Source organism: Columba livia, chromosome 7 (assembly GCF_036013475.1).
Source record: "Columba livia isolate bColLiv1 breed racing homer chromosome 7, bColLiv1.pat.W.v2, whole genome shotgun sequence".
NCBI classification, from domain to species: domain Eukaryota; kingdom Metazoa; phylum Chordata; class Aves; order Columbiformes; family Columbidae; genus Columba; species Columba livia.
In genome coordinates, this window is record NC_088608.1 from 3,061,499 (window position 1) to 3,076,101 (window position 14,603).

The following is a 14,603-nucleotide window of genomic DNA, read 5'->3' on the forward strand; positions in this document are numbered from 1 at the left end:
CTGTCCAGAGTGTTTTCTGATGGTTGAAGGTGCAGCTCTGGTTCCTACAGCTTCTCCTCTAGATACAGGTGCTGAGAAGCTCGAAGAGCACAGTGGGGCTTTGAAGGTGGTAGGTGAATATTGGCAGAGCAAGAGCACAAGGTTGATGGAGCGGCTGAGGGACCTGGGGGGTTCAGCTGGAGAACAGGAGCTGAGGGGAGACCTTCTGATCTCTGAACTGCCTGAAAGGAGCTTGGAGCCAGGGGGGTCGGGCTCTGCTCCCCAGGAACAAGCGCCAGGAGCAGAGGAAACGGCCTCAAGTTGCCCAGGGGAGGTTGAGGTTGGATGTGGGAACAATTTCTTCCCCAAAGGGCTGTGGGGCATTGGAACAGGCTGCCCAGGGCAGAGCTGGAGTCACCATCCCTGGTGGGGTTTAAAAGTTGCATAGATGAGGTTCTTAGTGGCACGGTTTAGTGATGGACTTGGCAGCGTTGCTTAACATTGGACTCGATCTTAAATGCCTATTCCAACCAAAACGATTCTATGTCAAAGTTTGGTTTTGAAAATCGTGTTTGTTTCAGCTTTTGGTGCTGTACACTATTGTTCCTTGAACTGAATGAAACTTTCTTACTTAAGAATGTCTGCAAGGCAGCATTTTGGAGCTTGCTTCAGCTTGAAGGAGATGTACAGTGTATGACACTTTGGCTCATAAACCTGTTTGACTTGATGTATTTAAAATGAGGCCTTGCTTGATATCCTGCTCCGTGAGAACTTTAACGCTTGACACTTAAGGTTTATTTATTACAAAAGTAATGTTTTGCTGGCAAATGAGGTACAAAATAGATCTGTGTACCTGTGGCACCCAGATCAGTGGCTGTTGCAGATGTAGCTTGTACGGCTCAGATGGGTTGTACCAGCAGTATTCTCACACCCAGAGATGGCCAACAATAACTATGTGAGATATGGAAAATCTTGGGTCTAGTGCAGCATTTAGAAACTTTCTCAAAGGGAATCGTGTGAAAAAAACCTAATTTTGGACCCACATGCTGTGAAATTGCTTCATCCTCCTGGTATGGGATTGCTCCGACAATGAAACAGTATCCTTTACTCACAGTACGATGGGGAAAAGCATATATCTCTCTTTCCATGATATGTAAAAACATGTCTTCTGCTGTTTCTTCTAATTTATTGCTGAAGCAAAGTATTTTCTGTCGTGGAGGAGCCAGGTGTGTCTGTGGATGCACCTTACACTCTTGATCATCCTAGTAAATCCATTAATATAGTTACTCACATGCTTAAATTTAATCACTTTTGTAGCTGGAGAACGGAAGGAGTTTCCTTGAAGGGGAAACAGTTTTATTTTGTGGTTGGTTTGCTCATTTCTCTGGTTTTTGGTCGCTTTAAGAAGTGGAGAAGAAGGGGTTTGTGTGTGTTGTGAAGGCTGCGGAGACCGTTATAGTGAAAATAAACAACAGGATCATATAAAAGCCAAGTTGTAGTGCTAGAGAGACTTAATAGCTATAAACTGGTAGCTATTAGCTTCTAATTACTCTCAAGTAATTACTGAATAGAATAGTAAATGTTATTAGCTTACTTTAATATTCAACATAAAACATAGCTTCCAACAATAATTTACAGTGGGTTTTTTAGCTTTAATATACACACATGTAAAGCTGGGCTACTTCATGAACACCCTTAATAAATCAGATTATTGTGGAGGAGATATATGTATTGTCAGGAGGAGCTGATTAGTTTGTCCTGACTTAGTGGCCTAATTTATATTGTGTCATCTTCTTCGGAGAGTTTGTAGAAGTCACTACAACTGACTTGAGACCTTATTTTTTCCCTGCAGGGAGAGGATTTGGGTATGATGTGTCAAGAATAAAAGCCTCTTATAGCTTTAAGCATCATGCAATATCCAGCAAAAATTGTAAACCTTCGAAGTCCCCAAAGGAGGGCTCTGTTTACAACAAATATATATTTTAGATCAAATGTCAGGTTGTAATAATATTTATTTTTGTTTCAGAGCTGTGGAATAATCAGTCCTATGGTGCCACAACTGTCAAATAATGGAGCATCAAATGTTTTTTGTGTTGCATCTCTTCTGCTGCTGCTTACCTTTTTAGAGCATTTTAATTCACATCATTTTGTGGGTTAAGTTTTTTAAATCTCCCTTCCTTTACATTTCATTCAGGCCATTTCTGGACGGCTTGAAATTTCTCTTTAAACATTGAGAATTCCACTAGAACAGCATTTTCAGCTGTTTCTCCATTTACTAGCTGCCTCTGAAAGGTAGATTCCGAACACATTGCTGAATTCTCCCCCATATAACTCAGTTACATCCCTCAGTCTTCACAGTAACAGTCTCTTTTCTCAGTGTTTTCTGTTTTCACTTCCACCTAAAAGTGTTGAGTCCATTTTGATGTATCTGTTGTGCTGGTGTGGATGGAGGAGGATGGAGCTCTGTGGCTTTATTGTGTTAGTAGAACAGACAGGGACGATTCAGAGATGATTTCTGTCCCCTCCCCAGCTGTCATCCCAGCCCTGGTCCTTCAACTCGCCGTGTAGTGGAAGCAGATGACTTCAACTTCTGGCCTTCCCTTTAGTTGTGGATTTACATTTTATTCTAATTATTATTTATTATGAAGATTGAGTATTATAATATTATTGCCTATTTATTCTATATTTATTAGCTTTTGCTGTGGATGGAAAGATGCTTCTATTAACATAAATCCTGATCAACTTACTTTGCCAAACTTCCAGAGGTGGACACCTGAATTGTGGAGGGGAAAAGGCACCTGTCAGACACCTTCACATGGCAAGCTCAGGTGCATGTGTATATGTTACCCACCTCCAATCCCTAAATTCTGCTTTTTATTCGTGTGGGAGGATGCTGTGGCTGAGGGGGGGGAAGGGGAGAGAGAAAAGAGGGGACTGGAGCTCATTGCCAGCTCTTCTAAATGTATCCCTTTATGTCTTTAGCATGCATTAATCCTTTGATTTTTCCCTGTGAGTGAGAATGGCTAACTTTTTGCTTTTCTATTCGTAATAATGAAACTTTCCTGATGTGGACAATTAACGACCTTTTGTTGGTTGGAAATTATCTAGGTGCGTCACTCGGCAGTCGGCACAGCTGCCGCACCAGGCGGATCTCTGCCAAAGGCGCCTCAGCTAATGCATGAAAGGAATCCACCAGGCCTCTACTTAGCGGGGATTTATTTAATTTCACATTTCTTTCTTGCCTTTTTTCTCTTTTTTCCTGTAATTTCAACTTGCTCACAAAAGCGTGTGCCGAGCCAGACACAGAGCGCGGGGGCAATCACGGCGCGAGATGATGCGATGGGGATCCGCTCCTTTATTCCTTTTAACATCCTGAGATTCATCACAGGATTCAGTTTTCTTACAAATACTTTTTGTCATTAAAAGAACTCCAAAGAACCTGTTTTTTGAAAGGTTCTTGCAGTAGACAAATGTTGGCCTCTAAAGCTATTTTCAAAGTGGGCAGAGAGACCAAAATCTCCATTTAAACTCCATAGAATATTGTATATTCATAACCCAATCTTTCCTTCCTTCAGCACTGGATAAATGCACTGTATCAGTGCTCTATCATTTTTAAACTTCATCGTTGGAGATAATCTCCCAAATACATAATAACATCATCATACAAGTACAAGAAAATATGTTGGAAATTTCCTTTTTATTTTAACACAAGATAGTGCTTCCAAAATCCCAAACTGAATTGCTTTTCAGTAGATAAGCATCAAAAAATACATTTCCTGCTTTCGGTGAAGGTGCTATAAGGTGCTATATCAGTGTAATAGTTCAGAGTGATATGCTCTAGTAGTATTTTGATGAATTACATGATTATAGCTAAAATGAACACTTTCATCATGCCTGAATTAATAATGGTGGTATGATTTGGCAAGTACTCCTGCAGTGTTCTTTAACTCATCACTTCAGAAGACAGAGTTTTAGAGCCCATCCTTTGTCTCAGGGAAACACAGGGATCCTTTACAGCTTAAAAACACAGGAAGCAGGAGAAATGTGACAGCTAGAAAAGGGAAAAAAGAAACTAATGCATGCATACCTTCTCAAGCTCATCTAACTTAATTGGTTTATTTTTCACTGCCTTATTCCAGTGTCTAAGGCACATACGACTGTGATAAAAAGGAAAAGATCGGTATTTTTTTGTGTGAGAATAGATTTAGTGTGTTTTATTTCGACTGCTGTGTTTCCAAATGGTTCTAGAGACCTTATAATGACATCGTTTTGTCTTAAAGCATCAGTTTTACTTTAGAATTTGGGTAGTCAGTATATTAGTTTCTTTGTCGTGTGATGGAACCAACACAGGACTTGAGCTGCCTTGAGTGAAGCTTTGGATGGTCCAACCATGTGTATTAAAATTTCCCACATGATATTGTATGTGAGAAAAACCTGCGCTACAGATGCCATTATAACATTATTTGGCTGGTAATAAATTAAGGCTCTCAGTCTTCACAGCTGTCATGTAGTACCTGTAATGAAAATTAATTTTTCTTTGAATAATAAATAATAATAATCAATCTGCTGAAGATAAGAAACGTAAACTTTTGCAGGCTATTGTGAAAAATGGTGACGCACAATGCATCAGAAACATCTGGAACAGACGTTCCTGTAATTATGATGTGCTTGATGATGCTGCTGTGTTCACTGGCCTTTGCTGGTACCCTGGCAGGTGGGTGATGGTACCAGCTTGTACTGGTGCGCTGAACTGGAAGAGAGGACATACTGTTGGGGCAGGACCTGTCCTCTCTGTTTTCCTAAGTGCTTTGTGTCTGTTGAATTTTAGCTCTTGGTTAATGATTATAGTCTATGTTTGTGTCAAATAGAAATTTTCTGCCATGGAATATCTCACATCTGCTGATGCAGAAAGTCAAGCAAACATAAGCACACTATATTCTGAACCCAAGCTATAGGAAAAGTCATATTTGGTGCAAACGGGATTCTAAGGAACATCTTGTGGAGTTTAGTATAGTTTTATATACGATGATCTATGCAGGTGTACATGACTATATCTTTCCATTTAAAGAATCTTATAATTGAATGTAAAAATGCTTGAAAGACTTAAGAGACCTGAGTAGGTCACCTCAGATGAGACCAGAGGAAGATTAGCTCAGGAGTGCTTTATATATGTTCCATCTAGCTCTGTCCCAGTATATATTAATAATAACCCTCTGCTGGGCTGTGATTCGCAGTGACAAGTGCCAGGGTTCTGGTCACTGCTAAAAAATATCTGTCCAAACCCCTCGCAGAAACATGGCAGAATAAAATTAAGCCATGCGGACACTTAGCGAGAGATGGTACCTTGCTCACAATTACATGTCCAGAGGGTTTACCAAAACAGGAAGGATCTTTTAAAACATTAACCATGTGGCTAAAGAGTGTAATGTGTTTGTGTAGGGACTACACTAATGTGTGCTTGTCGGAGTCTGGCTTCTGATCCTGAGGTGGGTAGAGAAACGTGATGCAAACTGCATGACCGCGTTTGTGGTCCATAGATGCTAAATGACTTGTCTGGGGTGTTTTTTTTAGGTTTTGGTGCAGAATATATTGATTTTTGGTGCTCTAATGGTGTAAAATCTGTTAATAGCGTGCGTGTAGAGACACTACAACAAAGCTGCTGTTGTAGTGAAACAAATTGTAATTCTTAATTGACTTCTCCTATGGAAATACCAGCAATATAAATTAAAATGTCATTAGAATAAGAGGAGAGGGGGGGAAGCCCTTTTTACAAGCCTCAGGATGATAATTTATAAGTAAACTAAGAAGCCTTAATGAAAAATCCCTATGGAATCCAACATTAACAGCCTTTCCTTTTACTCTGATACAATAAATCTTGCAGCTATGTATCCACAACAGAAATAACAGAAACCAGGCCGAGCTGGAGTAGGTACGGGGGAGTTGAAGAGAAACATGGCCTTTCCTTAATTAAAGTAGATGGTGATTTTCTGGTATTCCAAAGTCAACAAGTCATTGCTGCCAACTTGTTGCCAATCAGTTTGTTCCAAAGAATGGGTTTTGGGTTAGACTTTTTGCCTAAAAGCAACGCAGCGTTGCCAGAGCTTCAAAATCCGCGTGTTCTTTAGAATTTCCAATATTCATTTTGCGAGCTGGTCTTCAGACCCTGGTACTGTAATTACATGAGAATTTCAGGTTTCTAGATGTGAATTTTTGAGAGTTGGTTGTTCTTTCTTATTATTTTTGTTTAATAAGAGCAGGGATATTGTGAAAATTTTCTCCGGATACAGGATATAGTGAGTTTCTGCAGTGCGAATGGTGATCAAGAGGAGAGTGCGAGATGGGATGGCCAGAGGGCAGGAGAGGATGTGAATGGGTCCTTAACTACGTGCATAGGTGCCAGCAGAATGAAGAAATTCCATCTACTACGTGTGTCAGGCACCAGCAATGGAAACTAGAGATTTTCATGGCCTAATGGTATTGCCAACAACCCACATTCAAAGATCTTTAGCTAGAAATGAGAAGAATCATAGAATCATCAAATAGTTTGAGTTGTAAGGGACTTTTCTCATGGAATAATCTAAAAATTGTGCTAAAAATCAGCGCATATTGACCTCTTAATTTGTCAACATTAAGGATGATCCTAAGAGTGTTGACTAATTTTGACTAAGATTGAGACTAATATTCTCAATAGTGATCAGGGCCTGGATCTCAGGTTTTCAAGTCCCAGTAATGTAAGAGATAATTAACTTTCTTTCTCTCACTATCCTGATGAGGAGCACTGATAAATCTGCTGCAATTTTTGTATTGCTATACTGGTCTTTGCCAACCTGGAAGGGTTTGCATTGGAACATACAGGTTTTTGCTGCGGACCAGTTCTTACCTTTGTTTGTTTCCTGCAGAGAAAAGCCTTGTTCTGTCTACAGGATGGATGAGTTGAAAATGATGGTTGCTCCTCAAGAATGTGCAGACACACAGTCCCAGATTTAAGCCAGACTCTTCACTGGTCTCATGAATGGTGACTGAAACAAGCTGGCTATCCTTTTAAGGTCTTTTGTGAGATTAAAACCTATATCCTGTGTATACAGAGGGTTTCTGGTACTTAATGGGTTAAACAGAATTAAAATTAATGGCCAACATGGAAATTATGTACAGGTATTATAGGACCAATGGACGTAGTTACTCCTCAAAGCAGAGAGAACCATGATAACTTAGAGTCGATAAATATCTTTATATATTGAAATTTGAATTTATTTGGTTGACTCCATGACTAGGCAGAGAAATACACATATCTGGTTCAGTCCCCTGGCAGTGACTTAAGGATAATGGCTTAGAACAAAGCTATAGAGCAAAGATGTTCCTACCATGAACTTCAGAGGAGCTGAACATAAATATTTAAGGTAGAATTTGTCCTGTTTCTTGCATACAAAATTTCTGTTCAGACAAACCACAGTACAATGTGTGTTTTTTCTCAGTTTAGAGTGCTATTTTCCTACTGATTGCCTGGGGTCATGCGGCTGGTTTGTATTGCATCTGATGACAAATACTTTAAAATAACCCTGCAAAAAGACAAAGTTTGTAAAAGAGAAATCTTACCTTCCTTTGGGGTATTTTCTGTAAATGGTATGAACATGCATGGAGTATGTGCAGATCTCCAGTGCTGGACATAGTGCCACTCGATTTTAAAGATCTTTACCAGGGGAGTTATGCCAAGGATTTTTTTTTTGACATAATATTTAATAGTAACAGAAAAGCGCCGTAGTCTCAAGTCCACTCCTAAACCAGAGCAAAGTGAGAAACCCACAAAGCCAGCGGCTGGGTTGACTTGTGCTTCCTGGAATGTGAAAACATCTGACCAAAATTGTATTAACTGAAGATTAAGTGTAAAAAAAGAGATAAATGTCCCCATTTTGCAGAGCGCAGCCCTGCCAGGACCGAGCGTCGCTCCGTTCTGGAGCTCTCGGCTGTGATCGCCCTTCTGATCAGCATCGCAGTTCTTAAACCATCAGTACATATGCCAGACCGTGGCGCCTTGTGTCAGACCACTCAGGCCTGAGCCATCATCTGGGCAGGAACAACCCCAGGTTCCAGTGTAAGTTGGGGAATGACCTATTAGAGAGCAGTGTAGGGGAAAGGGACCTGGGGGTCCTGGGGACAGCAGGGTGACCATGAGCCAGCACTGGGCCCTTGTGGCCAGGAAGCCAATGGTACCTGGGGTGGGTTAGAAGGGGGTGGTCAGTAGGTCAGAGAGGTTCTCCTGCCCCTCTGCTCTGCCCTGGGGAGACCACACCTGGAATATTGTGTCCAGTTGTGGCCCCTCAGTTCCAGCAGGACAGGGAACTGCTGCAGAGAGTCCAGCGCAGCCACCAAGATGCTGAAGGGAGTGGAGCATCTCCCGTGTGAGGAAAGGCTGAGGGAGCTGGGGCTCTGGAGCTGGACAAGAGGAGACTGAGGGGTGACCTCATTCATGGTTATCAATATATAAAGGGTGAGTGTCAGGAGGATGGAGCCAGGCTCTTCTCGGTGACAACCAGTGACAGGACAAGGGGCAATGGGTTCAAACTGGAACACAAAAGGTTCCACTTAAATATGAGAAGAAACTTGTTCCCAGTGAGGGTGGCAGAGCCTGGCCCAGGCTGCCCAGGGGGGTTGTGGAGTCTCCTTCTGTGCAGACATTCCAACCCGCCTGGACACCTTCCTGTGTAACCTCATCTGGGTGTTCCTGCTCCATGGGGGGATTGCACTGCATGAGCTTTCCAGGTCCCTTCCAATCCCTGACATTCTGGGATTCTGGGATCAGTGTAAAGAGTGTTACTGAACGCTCTTATTTCTATTTTTAGGTCATGCAGATGCAGAACATCCTGAATATTTCTCTGGACAAATTGTTAATCCCTACCTTGTTCAAAATCTGTTGGATGTTTCTTATGTGCTGCATCTGATTGTGATTTTTTTGTTTAATACAGGCAATAATCTGAAGCTCACTTATGAGGCCTGCATAAAATGGTGTATAACAACCAAGTACAGTAAATTAAACATGATACTCATTACATAAATACAATTATATTTATCAGCCTTTTATAAGCACACAAAGCATTTACCAGTAAGAGTTATTTTGGAGTAGATAATTCCCAATTAACTTTTACTACTTTATTTTTGCTAATTTAGTTAGATTTAATTTTTCAAATTAAAAAAAAAAAAAAAAGCGCTGTATCAAATGGCATCTCTAACTGTTACACTGGAGATGAGATATAATTAAAATGTTATGTATATAGAATTGCAACTGATGGGAACCTCAGCTTAAACTCTTATTTTTGTCTTTATTTGATTGTTGCCTGCACTGCACAGATAACACAATTGAATTGCAAGATGGCTGTGTGCCCACAGTGCCAGGACCAGGAGCTTGGAGAAGAGCAGGAAGGGAAGAGCTTGGAAGAAGAATGACCTGGAAAATCAAACAGGTCAAGGATTGGCTTTAAATGTGCTGAGGAATCCTGTGAGAAGTCCTTGTCCACACCATTTTCTTCTGCAAAGCTGGACCTTGAGGTACTAGAGAGAGTTGAGAGAAGGGAACGGGGCTGGTGAGGGGCTGGAGCACAAGAGTGATGGGAGCGACTGAGGGACCTGGGGGGTTCAGCTGGAGAACAGGAGCTGAGGGGAGACCTTCTGATCTCTGAACTGCCTGAAAGGAGCTTGGAGCCAGGGGGGGTCGGGCTCTGCTCCCCAGGAACAAGCACCAGGAGCAGAGGAAACGGCCTCAGGTTGCCCAGGGGAGGTTGAGGGTGGATTTAGGAACAATTTCTTCCCCAAAGGGCTGTGGGGCATTGGAACAGGCTGCCCAGGGCAGTGCTGGAGTCACCAGCCCTGGAGGGGTTCAAAAGACACTTAGATGAGGTTCTCAGGGACATGGTTTAGTGCCTGAATTAGGTCATGGTTTGACTCAGTGATCCTGAGGGTGTCTTCCAACCAAAATGATTTTATGATTCTGTGTCTGTGTGGTTGGGCATGAGGAATGTTGGACTTCTATAGCTCCAAGGTGATAGCAGCACTGATATGCAGGTGACTTTCTGCACTGTAGGCTTGGAGCGATTTGTGCATGGATTGCTTGCCGCCCTGTTAATAAAACTTGTGATTCCACTCACCAGGCCTGAGCACCATGCAAAGCTTGGGACTGTTTGTGCTACACCAGGAAACATCCCCATGTCTAAACATGGATGGCAATGCAGCTCACTGGTCAGAGAAGACTGTCTAACACTGCCACTGAAACTCAAAGTTCAAGCCAAGCTAGGTTACTTGGGTGGGTTGTCCTTTCCCAGTGATTTGAGATTTTGAGGCTCTTTTCAGCTCCTTGTTTTCTCAAGGATGGCAGTGAGAGACAGTCTCTCTTGGGATGAGGAGTACACAGGGAATCCATTGACAAAAACCTCATATTTTTAAACAAAAACTTCCAAGTAATAAGAAGGACAATTCTGAAAAAGCTTCATACCCGTTTTTTGCTTTTTTTCTTTAATTTTATATTGAGATATTGGGTTTAAAATCTATAGTCGGAACTGAGTGTATTAGATTTAGCCTTCAGAATCCTACTACAGACATGCTGTGTCTCTATTTCTCCCTCTCTGAAACAGGAATAGTTTAACCAGTCTCCCAAAGAATCCCTCTCTTGGCAGGATTATACATTCTGATGGCTGTTTAAGGCCACTGGTGTGACTTTACAGATCTTGGTTCAGGACTTGACCCGGGATGTTGGGTAGACACGGTCAGTGGTTTGTCACAGGGGGAGGTGTGATGGAAACGTGCCGTGTTATTAAACTGAGCCTCTCTTCATTTTATTTGTCACTAGTAATTAAAATATAAACGCAGTGTTGCTAATTGTGTTTCAGACCATATGATTTTAAAATAAAATAAATGTGAACTCCACGTGTTCAACAGCGCTCTAAGACAAGAATTAATGTGTTTCACCGGGGAAGGGGGATTTGCTGATGGTAAACATCAGAGCTATCTTTCTAAAGGCGAGGACGGTTACAGCCCCACTGTTCATTACTTTGGATGTGTCACATTTGCTAGTATGACAAGATGTATTATGAGCGAGGAATTTTACAGATGGCGAGAAATATCCATGTAAGTTGTTTATTTGATTTTTTCTTTTTCAATATTTTTTCTTTTTCGTGCTACCCTGTCCAACCTTGGGATAATGGAATTATTTTATGCCTTCTGCACTATCATCAGGCTGTGGATGGCTGCACAAAGGCCACTGGCAACAGAATAAGATGGCTGTAAAAAAATGCAAAAAATTGGGATAGAAAAAAAAGAGGTACAACCAATAACTTGCCCTTAAATTTAAAAGGAACTAAATGAGGAACTTCTGGACAATTTATCTTGCTGTTTACGGATAACAAGTCACTTTGTTTTTATGTGCTCAGTCTAGTATTCCATAATTTATTTGAAAGAAGATGAGAAATAATGTAGATAAATGATGAAGTGTCAGGGTCTGACGCTCTTAAATGAAGCTATTATGGTCAAAGAGAAAACGTAAAACCTGCGGCTCATTATGAGAGCGTTCTACTTGTCAGTTAAGTGAAAAGGCCTGGAATGATTTCCAGTTTATTTGTCATTGCAGTTATTAAAGCTGTCTTTTTGGTGCCATGAAAATGAATTGAAGACTTTATTCGAAGTAAATTTGTACTAAAGCTTTCAGATGTATCTTATGTGAGTTCAGTGAGGCAAGAAAACAGCTTAAAAGCTGAAATATTACAAGAAGGCAACTACTGAAGTCCTGAAACACACAAGAATATAAAGTCTGAGGAAGTTACACAAATAAATGAAGTATTTCATCTCTTGGGAAATAAAGCTTAGCTTTAGTATATTGTACACTTAGACAAAGAAATCAACCCTTGTTAGTGGCAGCAAAATATTGTCTTTCACGGACTTGTGCCTGCTGCTTACTTTTATATCAAGCTATTAATTTAGGGACAAGTTTGCTGGAGAAGCAGGACTGCTCTTTTCTGGTCTGCACGGAACATCTTTGGAAATACCATCTCCAAGTCAAAGAGCAGATGTTGTATCTGTGGCAAGATGAGGCTTTTTTATGGTCATCATGACTGATGTGGTCCAACAGCAGTACAAAACGATGCATGGGAGATAACGGGGTGGGTGAGACCATCCTCTAATTGAATGGCTGGTCTCTAAGGCGGCGCATCTGACTACAGGGAATGGGAGACGTTATTGACATTTTTATGCCTCTTGAAATTGTCTTAAAATACCTCACGAACCTAGCGTAGCTTGGAGTTTAGAGTAAAATGTTAATTCATGGGCAACTAAAACCAAGTTAGCCCTGTGACTGAGGTGGTCGTTGACACTCACTTTTTTGCAATCCCTTCTTAACATTGAATTGTAAATCTTGAATTTATGTAGAGGTGATTGATAGGTTTATTTCATTCTGTTTTGTCTGTTGCTCTGGATTTCTTTCCCAGTAGTCGTGTTCCCCACTACTGCTTCATATTTGCCAAGACAAATTAGTGTAGTCATACTAGGTTTGGACTGTCCAAAAGGAAATTAAGAGTCTTTTTTATTTTAAATGGAAAGCTGTAGGAGCACTGTACTGGATGCTTAACTCCAAGCTCCAGCAGTCTTACAGCAGTATCGCTGACACTTTATTGTCGATATTACAAATGTTATGACATGTCTTCAGGGTCAAGTTAAAAACAAAAAGGGTTCCGCATTCTCATCAGAAGTAATCTGTCAGTTTTGTCATCAGATATTATAGCAGCCCTCAGTAGCAGTGTCACAGTCAAGGGTTTATCAGGCTCTGTAGTATATGTATACATACTCTGATTTCCAGGGGTTTATATCTGCAATAAAAATTCCCTCTGGGCTAAAACTTGGCATTCATAGCCCAAAAGGATTCTTTTTATTTTAATTAAAAAAAAAAAGTATCAGTGAAGGTTTTCTTGAATGATAAGAGCACACAAAAAAATAAATCTATTCTGCATTTTTAAAATACTTTAAATCTTTTAAAGTGGGAGGCTTCAAATATTTAAGCGGGCAACTCTCTTTACATAAGAGACCATTAAAAAGGATAACCCGGGAAGGGGATAGGTGGCGGAGGAGACAAGTGCTTTGTGCTCATCGCGACTATAAGTGTTGAGCATTTGATGAGATGTATAATTAGCCCCACATTTCGAAAGCTCTTGGTGTCTCTTTCTATTGAAACCGTGCATGAGGGAATTAGGATGTCTGATGCACAAATAGAAATCATTTCTTCCTCGCCACCCTCTGGCATGGTCCTGCAGAACGGGGCTGATACAGCGTGAGCTGCTCGGATCAAGGCAGCTCTTCGATTTACACGTTGTATCTGTTCTGTGTAGAAGCAGAGGGCTTCACTTTCTGCGGCTGCTGGCCTGATATCTTTTTTACTCCGTTTTTTACAGCGGCAACCAAAATATGCAAAGCGTGGTGGGGACGTTTAGAGGGAAGTATAAGTTGGGGAACAACCTGTTAGAGAGCAGTATAGGGGAAAGGGACCTGGGGGTCCTGGGGACAGCAGGGTGACCATGAGCCAGCACTGGGCCCTTGTGGCCAGGAAGGCCAATGGTACCTGGGGTGGGTTAGAAGGGGGTGGTCAGTAGGTCAGAGAGGTTCTCCTGCCCCTCTGCTCTGCCCTGGGGAGACCACACCTGGAATATTGTGTCCAGTTGTGGCCCCTCAGTTCCAGCAGGACAGGGAACTGCTGGAGAGAGTCCAGCGCAGCCACCAAGATGCTGGAGGGAGTGGAGCATCTCCCGTGTGAGGAAAGGCTGAGGGAGCTGGGGCTCTGGAGCTGGACAAGAGGAGACTGAGGGGGGACTCATTCATGTTTACGGATATATAAAGGGTGAGTGTCAGGAGGATGGAGCCAGGCTCTTCTCGGTTACAACCAATGACAGGACAAGGGGCAATGGGTTCAAACTGGAACACAGAAGGTTCCACTTAAATATGAGAAGAAACTTGTTCCCGGTGAGGGTGGCAGAGCACTGGCCCAGGCTGCCCAGGGGGTTGTGGAGTCTCCTTCTGTGCAGACATTCCAACCCGCCTGGACACCTTCCTGTGTAACCTTATCTGGGTGTTCCTGCTCCATGGGGGGATTGCACTGGTTGGGCTTTCCAGGTCACTTCCAACCCTTGACATTCTGGGATTCTGTGAAATGCGGAAAAGAAAATAACACAGAAAGAAATGCCGATGCCAATGATGGTTATGGAAGGGATGCAAGTACTGATGGGTGTAGTGCTGGTTAATTCTGTTAACCCAAGTGCTCATTTATTGCTTGGTGATGTTGTAGGGTTGGTTGGTCAGTCTTTGAATAATTGGTGAGGAAATGAGGAGCAACAAGTTAGATACAGAGATGTATGCACTCATGAAAGCCTATATCTTCTCACTTTAAAAAATCTATCCTTAAGCCTTTGCTTGGATGCCCAAACCAGATTTTGTGTGATATTTGCAAACACTTTGTGTAACAATGTGCTTTATACTGCAGGTACCACTGCTCCTATTTATAGTCTGTGGCTCCGGGACAGCAATAACAAACAGGGCACATTAAAGAGTCACTGGCGTTCTGCATAAAATGCTGGTAAACCAGCAGGAAACAGGCGCTGCTG